The following is a 14021-nucleotide window of genomic DNA, read 5'->3' on the forward strand; positions in this document are numbered from 1 at the left end:
GTGGAAAAATTTGTGTATGATGAAACATGTTGCATGTTTGGGGTTCCATTAGAGCTACTTTCAGATAAGGGGCCAGGATTTAGAGCTAAACTGCTAGACTTCTTATGCACAAAGATGAAGATTAGGCACCAGCATATGTCACGGGAACCGAATAATAGAGATAGACAGCGAAACAGAGGAAGAAATCTTTGTATTGATAGTGTTTGATACAACAGAGGAGCAAAATATATATGGGCGCACTCCGTTGTACGGAGCTCGAACCTCCCGACCACCCCCGAGCTTCAATTCGCTTGCATGCAGCGTCTCACTCGCACTCGCACTCGCACTCGCACTCGCACTCGTAGAAGAGAGAATGGTGAATCCCCCCAAAAACGCACCACCCGTCCTTCTATTCTCCTCCAAAAGCCTGCGACCTCTTAAAATAGCCGCTTTTCTATTTTTGGCGTTCGGTCGACTCGACTTGCGCGCCAATATACCTGCGAGAAATTGCATCCTTTTTTCAATGACCACATCCACTAGAGGAAGGACATCCATCTGGATACCCACTCTCAATGCCATGTTTTGTATTCATGCCCATTCACTTAGCCTTTGGTAGCCTTGTGCTGACACTTGTAGCCACTGTCTTTGTAGCTTGGTATTTCAAGCCAATAACTGACCAAAGGTAATGTTAGCCTTTTGACTTTGAACATCGCTTACCAAGTCATATTCGGGGTAGTCGTGCACTAGCTGAAAGTCTGCTTGCTTGATTTTGTGACGCCTCCTCTTCTTGCTAGTTTCTGGCTACTCCTTTCCTTCATACACTTTCTCTTTACCTTTACAGGACCTCGTCTCCCATTCGGTTTCTGTCTCTCTTTCCATCCTTGCTCTTTTGTTGGCCAAGACTTCAACATCCTGCTTATCCACTCCGATGATATTCACCCTAGGGACTTCACCACCATCCGGTGGAGCTGGCAATACCTGATTTTCGACGACCTGCTCCCTCGGGCCATTGAGTTGTGCTTGGCCTCTACCTCTGCCAAACAATGGATAAATACCGCCTCTTTCTCTTAGCGAATGAGGGCAATCCAGTACATAGTGTCCTTCTTCACCGCAATTATAACACCGGTCAGGTAGTGGCTTTGCCCTGCCCCTTGCTCCTCTTGGTTGACCTCTATCCATCACGCTTAGCCATAATTCTTGCATTTGCTTACACAAATCCTCCACAGTTTGCACCCAGTTTTGTGCCACAATGGCTACACCTCGGTTTGCTTGGTTCTCATCATGAACCACATCCCTCAGACCCTAAGGTTGGACCACCACTTCATAACCCGACATGCCTTCTTCAATATTCTTTTTCATTTTCCTGTCTTTTTCCTTCGCGATGGCCACTGCACCATTATAGTTTTCTGGGCTCTCAAAATCCACTTTCTCCCTCACTTTAGGATGCAGGCATACCATGAATTTATCGAGCTTGAAGTAGTCACCATTGGCCAATTGCATGGCACCCGCTAACTCTGCCCAGCACACTTCAAAACGATCCAAAAACAAACTGAACTCTTCACTTACATCCTGTTTGAGTGCCTTCAGTTTGGCATCCATCTCAACTCGCGATGCCTCTTTACAGAAATCATGTAAGAAACGCGCTCGTAGAGCCGGCCAAGCATGCCTTGGCTCACCTTCTAAAGATTCGTACCATACCTTTTCCTTCTCGCGCATCACCAAAGGAAATGTCTGCGTCTTGTTGTCCTCGTTCGGAATACACAAGGACAACATATACATCTCAAAGCCCGCAACCCACTCATCAGGATTCTCTTCACCTATAAAAAATCGACCCATAGCTTCGAGACGCCATGTCGATCAACACCAAAACCTGCTTCTCTTCACTTAACTGGGAGCAATGAGTGTCCTGCTCAGTGGGGCACCAGAATATGGAGAGGGAAAATGGGGAACACACCCGACACACAAACATATGCCCCTATATAGCTCAAGGTATTCACAACACCCTTGTCCTCTCGAAAACACCTTTAAAAAAAACGATTCACACTAGCAGGGCTTCGCGTGCACTTTGCCCTATGCATACACGCTTTGCACAATCCTCACACAACCATCACACCAATCTTGCCTGCTTCCAACTCTTCCACATCTCAACACCTCTCTCTCTTTCTCTCTCTCACACACAGGGGGCCCGGGAGGCACACATGCTCACACACACCAGCACTACACACCCTGGAGACGAGCAAAGAAGAAAGGGGGAAGGGGAAATTGACACCAAAACGGGGCAAGAATTGACACAACTTCAATAAAAAGACCCTCTACAATGCTTTGACAAACGCCATCGTCTGTTGAGATGTAGAGAGAAAGAGAGAGAGACGAGACAAGAGACAGACCATATACGCTCCCAAAGACTGATTCATATTGAGGACAAGATACAAATATATAGGTGAGACCAAGTTCAGTAGAGTGATCCATATATAGATCCAACACCCCCACTCAAACAAAGGTCTCTAGCTTTGGATGAAAAAACCCTTGGGGAGTTCAAGGGAAAAACCCAAGCCCCTATACAATGTGGAATATGAACCAGCGGTGACGATATGAAATTAAGTGAATTGTGCATCTATGTACAAATATTCAAGTGACTTAGATATCACAAGGTGCAAATGTGGAGTGTGCATAGTGCATGGTACTTAAAAGATTACAATGTCATATGTACAAAGCTATTACAATAGCAAAGAAGCTAATCTAGAAAGAGTGAGGCCGAAGAAACTCCAAGCTCTGAGCGCAAGAGGATGAAACGTGACTCATTGAGGCCTTTGGTCAAAATGTCTGAAATCATCTGGTCACTTGGACAGTGTTCAACCATCCTTTGCGTACTTCATACCTGACATAATGATAATGCACAACAATGTGCTTTGACTTATTATGTTGAACATAGTCTTTTGCAAGACTAATAGCACTTTGGTTGTCACACCGCAAGGGTGTGCTAGAAAGAGGAGAGTGACCAATATCAACCAGCATTTGTCGAAGTCAAATCAACTCACGAGTTGCAAGTGATGCCGCAACATATTCTGACTCAGTTGTAGAAACTGCAACACAACGTTGTTTCTTGCTGGTCCAAGAAACAAGACAACCATTTATAAAGAAGCAATTTCCACTAGTAGATCGCATAGATAAATGTGAGCTTGCCCAGTCTGCATCTGTGTAACCCAAAAGAGAAAGAGATTGCATAGAATCTGATGTGAGTTGTCGTCGATAGACTAAACCAAAATTTGTAGTGCCTTTCAAGTATTTCAATACACGATTTGCAGCAGACCAATGCTTAAGAGAAGGACATGCAAGATGTTGTCCAAGATAATTAGTAGTAAACAGAATATCAGGATGAGTGTTCATGCCAATAAACTGAAGACATCCAATCAAGTTAGCATAAGGTTGATTTGTGACAAGTTGACCACCATTGTCAGAAGTATTCTTCGTAGAGCTCGCAAGACAAGGTGTGTTGGCTGAATGTGCAGATTCCATACCAAATTTTTGAATAGTATCTGCAATAAACTCTGACTGTCAAAGGAATAAAATACCTTTTGTACAGTTCCGTTGGATTTGAATGCCAAAACAAGAGTGAATCTCTCCAAGATCCACCATATCGAATGCAGAAGACAATAACTTTTTCACTTGCTGAAGAAATCCCAAATCATTGGAAACAAGGATGGTATCATCCACATAAAGAGCAAGAATCACAAAACTGCTACCTTGGTGTTTTATGTATAAGTTGGGGTCGGACGAGCAAGAGATGAATCCTTTAGAGGTGAGAAAAAGATCAAATTTTGTATACCAGGCTCGCGAAGCTTGTTTGAGACCATATAGTGCCTTATGGAGTTGAGCAACAAGGTCTTCTTTACCTGGAATAACAAACCCTTCTGGTTGTTCCATATAAATTTCCTCTTCCAAGTCACCATTAAGAAAAGCAGTTCGCACATCCACTTGATGAGCTTCTAAATCAAATTGAGCAGCAAATGCCAATAAAACTTGAACACTTGTAATGTGAACAACTGGTGAAAAAGTCACTTGATAATCAACACCAGCTACTTGGGAGTAACCTTTTGCAACTAAACGCGCCTTGAACTTGTCAAAAGATCCATCTGCTTTTACTTTTGTCTTATACACCCACTTACATTTAATAGATGTACGACCAGGAGGTAATTCAGTTAGTATCCATGTACCTTTAGAGATAAGAGAATCGTACTCTTCTTCCATAGCCTCTTGCCATTGATCCTTTTGTGGTGAAGAGATAGCTTCATCATAAGTAACGGGATCTTCAAAAGTAGAAAAAGCATTATCAGTAATATCGTCATCATAAACATGACATGAGCCATGTTCAAAATCAATAGGCAGATCAACAAAAATATCAATATCATCATTGGCAACATTTGGAATGGATGGTTGTGAAGAGGAAAGTTGCTCTATAGGAAGAGTTTCATCTTCTGAAAGAAATGGAAAAGCATGAAGCAATGATTTAGTATCATCAGAATCATCCATGGACCATGAGCCTCCCATAAGCTGTTCGTTAAAAGTAGCATCACGATTCACAATTACTTTCTTGGAGGAAGGGTCATAGAATTTGTATCCTTTGGAAGTGTCAGAATATCCAATAAAAATAACTTTAAGACCAGGAGCATCAAGCTTTGTTCGTGTTTCTTTGGGAACATGAATATAAGCAATACATCCAAAGGTTCGAAAATGAGATAGAGAAGGAATGTCACCTGTCCATGCTGTGATGAGTATCTTACCAGAGGGTGCAGTAGTAGGAAGATGATTCTGAATAAATGCTGCTGTCAAAGTAGCTTCAGCCGAGAAAACACGAGATAAACCAAAATGAATCAGCATACATCTTACAGCATTGAGAATAGTGCGATTCTTTCGTTCAGCAACACCATTCTGTTGAGACGAATATGGAATAGTGTGTTCATGATGAATTCCACTGTTAGCACAGTAACTCACAAACTCTCGAGAAACATATTCACCTCCATTGTCACTACGAAGCTTCTTAAGGCGACGACCAGTTTGAAGTTCCGCAGCCTTGTGGAATTGTTTGAAAACAGATAAGGCTTTAGATTTTTGTCTAAGTAGAAATACAGTCATATACCTTGAGAAATCATCAATGAAAGTAATGAAGTAGCGATATTGTGATCTCGAAAAAGGTAGAGGTCCACATATATCAGTATGAACAAGATCCAATATGTCATGAGAATGAGTTGTATTTGAAAGAGGAAAGGGTTTACGATTGTGTTTCCCAAGAGCACAAAATTCACAAATTCCCATATGGGGATGGGCTTTAAGATCCATGCCATGAACGAGATCACGACGTTGAAGATCAAGGAGTTTTGAGAAATCCGCATGAACAAAACGGTGATGCCATACTTTGCAATCATGATCACCTGGAGCAGTGACAATATTTGCTATAGCATCGTTGAGAGAGAGTTCAAACAAATTACCGTTTCGACGAGAAGTGGCTATAGTCTGTCCATCTTTCTCAATTCGGCATTTGGTAAGATCAAATCCAACAAACAGACCAAGATCAACAAGTCTAGCAACTGAAAGAAGATTACGTTGAAGATCTGGTACATGTAATACTCCTCGCAAAATATAAGTCTCCAATACCCTTTACTTGACAAGTAGTATCATCAGCAAGATAAACAACACGTTGAACTGACAGTGGATGATAGTTATGGAGCCACTTAGACTGATATGTCATATTTCCTGTAGCACCAGAATCGACAATAAAAAGTGATCCATCACGTACATGAAGTATTCTGTCTGGAGCAACTGAACATAGGACGCAACTTGTTTCTGGTGCAATGTTGTTTCGATGTTCAGTAGCATCTGCTCTATTCCGATCTGTGTCGAATCGACGCTTATAGCACATATGAGTGGGATGATCAGATCGTCCACAATATTCACAAGAAGAAGAAGAAGAGTCTCTAGATAAATGTGGTTGTTTTGTGGTAATATTGTGTTCTTCATCATATTGACGTGCCCAACAATCATCTTCACTATGTCCATTTCTGTTGCAGTAAGAACATTGCTTATTAGGAAATTTGAGACGAGAGAAAATATTACCGCGACGGCCACCTCTACGGTTTCCTCGTTGAAATGGACGCCTTCGAGCATAAAAAGCACGTTCCATCTGTTGTGACTCAGTCTCCTCTTGTGAAATCATATCTGTTTCGTGACCAGCATTCCGACGTTCTTGACGTTGAGAATATTCAATTAAAGACATGCAAGCTTGGTCGAAATCAAGACCATCTTTATTAGAGAGAATAGTAACAATGTTATCATAAGAAGAGTCCTTCACCGTATCAAGGAGAAGTGTAATCAGTTGCTTTTGTGGAATAGGATCACCGGCAGCAGCAAGTTGATCAATAATAGATTTAAAAGATTCAATATGTCCCGTCATGGCAGTACCAACTTCATATTGTAACTTGTTAAGCAACCCTCTCAAATAAAGTATTTCTGTAACAGATTTCTTCTGAAAGTTTGCAATAAGGTACTTCCATACGCCGTGGGAAGTAAGTAGTTCATACATATCAGCAAAAGGTAATCAGTAAGCGCAGAAAGAATATACCGACGAGCTACTTTATCACGTTATTGCCAATCCGTATAGGCAACATTCCAATCTTCAAATATAGGTCCTTCAGTGATAAGCACGTTATCATTATCCGTATCAACAGGCTGAGGCAGACAAACACGATTTCCAAGAACAACATCGGAGAGTTCATCGCCTTCAAGAATTAACAAAATCTTTGCTTTCCAGCCTGGAAATCCTTGACCTTGGAAAGGAGGAACAAAACGCTGGCCAGAAGGAAATCCGTTGACGAGAATATTCATAGCCATATCTTGTTGCGAGAAGGCGTATAAGATAAGATCGTAGAATCTGCACACCATATATGGTGAAGGCTGCAATTGAGAATGAGAGAGATATGAGTACTACGTTCTGTCAATGATAAATGTAAGAAGGATGCTCAAGGAACGTCCAAAGATGTGAGAGACGTCACCCAAAAAAGGCAGGGTAAAGGATACGTTAATAATAAACGAGTCCTCAAAATAGAGTGGCGTGAGACTCAAGATTGACGGCCACAATACGAATAGCAAAAAGCTAAATCTTCTCGAAAAAGTTAACGCCAAAATAAGAAAAATGATCGCAGATGCTTCACGAAGAAGTAGGACGAAGAAAGCTACGTCAAGCTCAATTGCAGTAAAAACAGCATAACTTTCTGCTGCGAACTCTGATTGACGCAAACCTAGAACTCAAATCGAAGATCTCGAGGAGAGGAACAAGTTTTGGATGAAAAGTACCATTGCGCTAAGCTCCATTGCGCTTTTCCCGTTTCTCTAAATTTTGAACAGAACAGTAAGAAAAATTGAGATGAAGTTCAGGGTGTTATCAACAAGAAAACGTAATCAACGATTAGATTGATTAGAAATAAACGCCACATAAAACACTAATCATATTCTTCTTAACACAAAACAACCATAGTTAACAAGAATCAACGCTCAAAAAATAAAATTTGTAACAATTTTGAATCTTACATGCGAATCGCATACACATACTGTTGTCACCATGAATTGAATCGGCGCGTGATCATTACTGCTCTGATACCATGTTGAGATGTAGAGAGAAAGAGAGAGAGACGAGACAAGAGACACACCATATACGCTCCCAAATACTGATTCATATTGAGGACAAGATACAAATATATAGGTGAGACCAAGTTCAGTAGAGTGAGCCATATATAGCTCCAACATCGTCATGGTGAGCTTCCACAAGAAAAACCTAGCTTCGACTCTCACGGGCACACAATTTTGCACAGAGCTTCCTTTTCCTTTGCCAAGTACCTCCTTTGTCACTTCTCTTGGCTTCCTCCTCCAAAAGAAAAAAAAATCCTACCAAGAAGCCCCTTCCTCTTGTGCGGCTTCGATTCACCGAGCGCGCGAAGTTCTTCCTTATTCCCTAAGCCCAAAAGAAACCAAAAGAATAAAACTCCCTCCTCTTAAACGCTATCCCCTCCCTTCTAAAGAAAAAGAATCTTCTCCTCTTCCTCCTAGAAAAACGAGGTGAGAACTCACAATGGCCTGCAGGAAGCAAGGGAAGGTCGATTTTTGGCGATGAGGAGGTATGTAGTGGAGTGGTCGGACCAGTAGTTGTAGTTAGTGCGAGTCATGGTTTGGGATAGGTCATTGCTAACCCATACGTGGTCTAGCATAGAGTTGTGCACTGTGGTTGGATGGTGTATCAATTGGTGGAGACCGTGCTGGAGAATGAGGTTGGAAAGGGTTCTATATGTGTTGGTTTCCTCAAGTGCGTTAATGTTGAAATCTCCCATTAGGATTAGTGGTCGCATGGTGCGGGTTGAATCAAGAAGATTGGAGATGCTATGCAGGAACCGTGGGAGTGATGATGTTGGTGCCCTGTAGAGTGAAATGACTGTCGCCACGCACTTGGTGGCGCAGTGGAAAGTTGCATGGATCGTTTCAAGCGTTTGATTTATGCAGATGTGTATTTTTGTAGGTACTAGGTTGTTTTTATGGAGAATGGAGATGCCATGTAGTTGTGTTGAGGATATGCTGTGGAAGCCTGGAATGGTTGTCGCATGTTGTCGAGTCTCTTGCAGGCAAAGAATGTCGGAGGCCATCAGGCTTTTGTCGTGGATGATATCGTTTGCATGCTTTCCAAGGGAGACGACGTTCAGTGGTTGCACAATGTAATGCGTATCTTGGTGGAGATGTAGATTCTTCTGGATGGGGTAGTAAGCTGCTTCTGTTCTCAACCTGTGGAGCTCTTTGAGGACAGATGTGTCGGTGTGAATGTTGCAGGGTAGCAAGCTCTCTATCAAATATAGATTTGCAGTGTCACGAATCCGTGTGAGAGCAGTGTATGTGAGGCCGTGAGACCTAATTCCTTTGGGGTTGAAAGCCAGTGTGTTGAGTGTAAGCCCTTGCGATCGGTGAATTGTGCGGGCCGTGGCGAGCTCAACTGGGAATTGCTTGCATGTGAGGGTGTTGAAGTAGTTCTTGCCAATTTGGAATTCACGTGCGATACGGAGAATTGGCGTCCAACCAGGCAATGTGAGTGGGTTGCGAAGATGACGGTGGTCATATCTTTGTTTTTGCCCTATGCTAGGGTTGGTGAAATGAATCCAAAGGCATGTCGTGTCGGAGAATGTACTGCAGAGCTTGTAGACGCCTTCTGCACTGTTCACGAGGCCTTCAAGAATGTCTAGATTTCCAGTGCATAGCTCGACCACTAGGCCTGGCTTCAGACACGATGTTGCTTGGAGACCTGCAGCTTTTCTGGCATCCAATGGAATTGGTATTGTTTTGCTGCAAGAACCGGCACGCTTGTCAATCGCTTTGAATATGTGTGGCTCACCGGGCAATCGTGCGAATACCTTTTCATTGTGTTCATCCTTTGCCTTGTTAGAGTAGAATAGGCGTGATATGGTTATGTCAGCAGTCAACTCTCTGTGGAAGGAGTTGTTAATGTATGCAAGGTCGCTGCTGGTGATAGCCGTTTTTTTAGCTTTCCATAGTGGCCATAGTAAGCTACCTCACCCTATCAAATCACTCAAACACTATGGCTATCCCTACCATTTCACTGTATATGGGTGCGTGTGAGTTAGGGGATTTTTCCCATATCTCCTTACTGAAATAAAAAACCCTCAATTAGCTAGTCATTGGGCTAGTTGAGCCAAAAAAATAAAAAATATAAAAAATATAAGTATATTATGGCCCATGCATATGTAAATATTTCTTTGTATATAGGGCCTAAATAGAAGAATTTTTCATAATTATTTTGGTATTTATTTAAATATTTCTACCTAGGTGTGTGTTATTTATGCTCTGTACATTGCCTCATCATTACCACAATTTTTCTTACCATTTTTCATACTCTTTATTCCATATAGAAATATTTTCATGTAAGCTTCTTTTATATTTGGTGTAACTCCACCCCAACAAAAATCCAAAAAAACTAGTTTTATTTATGTGTATATTTTTTCACTATTGTGATTTTTCCCTTCCTACATCTATTTTGTTTTTTTTTCTAAAAAATTAGAACACCAAAAATATTTATCTTTTTATGGTAGCCTCATAATGAGAGAGATTTCTTTTGACCCCTTTATATTTTTTCCACTTATATTATTTATATTTGACATGTACATATTTTTTAGACCCCTCAATATTTGATTTTCTTACTTGTACTATTCACTTATATCATGATCTCAACAATATCTTCAATTATAGACCTACCAAATAAGGTCAAGGGTAGGTGGCATGCATACATGCACTATGGAGGGCTCACTCTTGGAGGTATTCAAAAGAATCATCCAAAGAAGGACCCCACAAGGACCTTGTGTAGTGGAAAAAAACGGTCGGTTTTGTTGAATTTTTAAAGTTCACTTGCTCTCCGAATTTGAAAAGGTGATACAAACAAAAGTTGTAGCTCGTGGACTGAACTTTTGCCTCAAATTTTTTCATATTTTTTTGAGCTACGAGCTGTGAGCTATGATTTTATTAGTGGACCCCAATTTTCCCATGCGATGCAGCCACACTCTCTCTTCCACTTTATCATTTTCCTCTTTCACACACACTTCTCCACTCATCATCCCCACCTCTCTCACCACTCCTCTCTGCACCCTACTCACCTTCTCCTCAACCTTGAAGAATAAGAGAAACCATGGTGAACTCATACCTCCCACACACAATTCCATTCCAAAATTGACCACCTAGTCTCATTTTTCCTCCTCCAATTTACTCATATCTATCAAAAAAACCACAAAATTCAGCCTCTTCTCTTAAAAGACAGCATCATGGTGGTTGATTACTCAGCTTCAATTACCTTGTCTCTCAAGGAAGGTCAAGAGTGGAGAAAAAATGTACCGTCAAAGCTAGTGGACCGTCAACAAGCGTCAAAATTGGCCCTACTCAAGACACTTGGAGCATCAACCTTGTAAGAAATCCACCTTTTCTTACCTCTTAAGAGTTTTTTCTTCCTTATTTGTATCCTACATGGATACTCCCATTGTAAATATCCAATTCCATTTGTAAATTAATACTAACTCTACTAACACTAACCCACTATGAAAAGTCCTATCACCTCCATTTCTCTCCTCTCTCTTTCTCCACCAACTTCTTGATAATTCCAAGCAAAAGAAATTAGATAAATTGCTGAAAATCTAACCCAACCATGGTTAGAGGAGTAACCCTAGCCTTCAAAATTGCTATAAAAGGAGGGTGTAGCTAGCACAAAAGGGGGAGCCATAAGCAAGAGCACTATGCTATAGCTTGAGAAGCCAAGCTCAACCTCTCTAGAAGGAGCTCTTGAGTGGAAGCTCATTGTTTTATGCATGTGCATGTGTTGTAATAGGGGATTAGCAAGGGAAATCTATGCCATTGTAAGAGAGAGAGTGATCATTCAATTGAGAGTAGGAAATCTATCATTTCTCCTACTAGTGTAAGCCCAACATTTGCTGAATCAAGGACGGTGGATTTGGACTAAGCTTGGATACTTTGTCTCCCTTCCAACGTGAAGTAATGGAAAACAATGATGCGTAAGTGTCTTGGTGTTTTTTGTTAAGTTCTTGATAGCTTGTCTCTGGTGTTGGCATCAATCTAGCCATAAATCCCACATACTGTAAGAGGGCGACAGGGTGGAGAGGACTCCCCTGGCCTTAAGACAGTGATTGGGGTGGCTTTTCTTGTGATGTGTTGTGGTGAAATTTACGCAAGCTATGTTGAACAAATACTAATCTCACTTCGATTTTTCATGACAGATTTGTAAGAAGGTATTAATGCAACAAGCACCCCCTCCCCCTTTCTCTCTCTTTCTTAAATATATAGTTGTGTTTGCTTGATCATCGCCGATACGTTTCAAAGCAGCCCGAGCACTATCTCTCTCTCTCTCTCTCTTTCTCGTGTTTTAGTGTGTGAGAGTGTTCCATTGGTGTTAGGGTTAGTGTAAATTCCTTGCTTGTTTGTGGGTTGCTCTAACGATTCTCCTCTTTTGCGTCCTAGTTCGCTCTTAAACTAGGTGGTGCCCCTTGTGTAGTTGGGATTTGGCTGGGGGTTTGTTGTTTTGGTTTGTGTTGTTTTGTGCCCCAGCCCCATTGAGCACCACGGGAGCGTTGAAGGGTGTCTAGAGGTTGCTCTTCTTGTTGCCCTCCCCGGACCGCCTCAAATGGGTGCCCCCACTGAGGACAGGCTTGTGTATGTTTTGTGAAGGCTCAACGTTTAGCATAATCAAGTAGCTTGCATGAATCACGAGAATTTGTATGATCCCTTCATTCCCATTGCAAGGCAAAAGGTACACATAATTGTTAATACTAAGTTGCAATTTCAGCGAGTAATTCGTAGAATTTTAGGTCCTCTTAGGTTGGTAGAGATAAACGCATCAGTAAATCCTTTTATTTTGCCTCTCATTAGGTACGACCTTAGCTTGGACGTCTATATCTTTGTTTTGTTTTAAGAATTAGGTCATGCATAGACCATGGATAATGGCCCAGGAATACAGGTTTTTCCCTTTCATTTCACTCCACACATTAGAGTAAACATTGCAATTAGTAGAAAAATCCATTTTCAACAACGTATGGTATTCATGTTTGGTGCCCAAAGAGCAGGAGAAATTCTCGCGTCACCAAACCTGTCATTCTACCTCTTATTGATTATCATAGGTCATTTGATGTGAATATTTTTATTTTGTTGTAGAATAGATTGCAATTTAGAAAATATTATTGTGTAAATCTTTTAAAGAAAGAAAAAACAAAAACGCGTCACTTTGAAATCAATTCGATGGAGAGCCAACGCCAAATGTCTGGATATCCTCTTTTCTTTGGAGAGCCTAGAGAGGATGCAGAATTATTTTTAGCAAATTTCAAGATGTCTTGCCGTATCAAGAGGATAGTAACCGATCAAGAACGTGTAGAAATGTTTGAGGTGGTCCTTAGGAAAGATGCTAGTACTTGGTTTGACTCTTTGCCTGAGGAAGTTAAGGGGAATTACACAGAAGTTTTGAATCGTTTTAAGAGATACTTCTTTGATCCCCAAAACACTCAGAAATTATGGCAAGACATTGTTTCTCATAAGCAAAAAGTCTTAGACGACTACTACTTGTACAAGCAAGAGTTCCTACGTCTTTGGGATCTATGGATACGAAATGTTGCTAACCCTGGTGATGGTGCAGAATTTCTAAAGAAGGAGAGGTTCATAGCCGGACTCTTTCCTGACCTTAAGGTAAAAGTTGAGGCGGGTGCACCTGCTACTTTTGATGCAGCTGAAACTAGGGCTGCTGAGAAGTATAGGAAACTCAAGCGCTTAAGGGGAGAGGTTCCAATAGAAGGTCTTAGACCCAAAGGTAAGTCACAAGCATCAACATCGAGGGAGCTTCCTGAGGTAACGGCGGAAGTAATTGAGAAGTTAAACGAATCTTTAAGCAGCCTGTCAATTCACCTTGCACAAGCTGTAGGTCCAAAGGGACAAGCAAAGAAGTCTGAAGAGCGAGATCCACGACCTAGGAGAGTCTTGCAATGTTGGAATTGCGGAGAGTCTGGACATGGGATGTATAATTGTCCTTGGCCCCGTGGGGAGCCAGGGAGACCTAACTTGAATTACCCAGTGATGAATGCAAGTGAAGGAACTGGTCAACAACCAAGGCTTCTACAAAGACCAAATGGACCAAGACCACCTCCACAAGGGGTCGAAGGAGTTCCACCTTTGCCAGACCCAAACGTGCATGTGGTAGAGGTGACAAACTCAAATGAGGTTGACATGGAAGCAAATGGCATTAAGCGTGGCCGAGGAAAAGGTAAAGAGAAAGAGGGTGTCCCATCACAGAGCGAGCATGGACAAGGCAAGAAGGCAAAGGAGACCAAGGAAGCTAAGAGGACTCGACGTCGTATCAATCTCCAAGACTTCCCTCTTGGACATGGTATGGCTCCATACAACCTGTTGGAAGACATGCGAGGTAAGGGTCTTGATATCTCATGGCCTCAGTTTCT

This window comes from Adiantum capillus-veneris, chromosome 8 (assembly GCF_014529385.1).
Source record: "Adiantum capillus-veneris isolate H3 chromosome 8, ASM1452938v2, whole genome shotgun sequence".
Lineage (NCBI taxonomy): Eukaryota > Viridiplantae > Streptophyta > Polypodiopsida > Polypodiales > Pteridaceae > Adiantum > Adiantum capillus-veneris.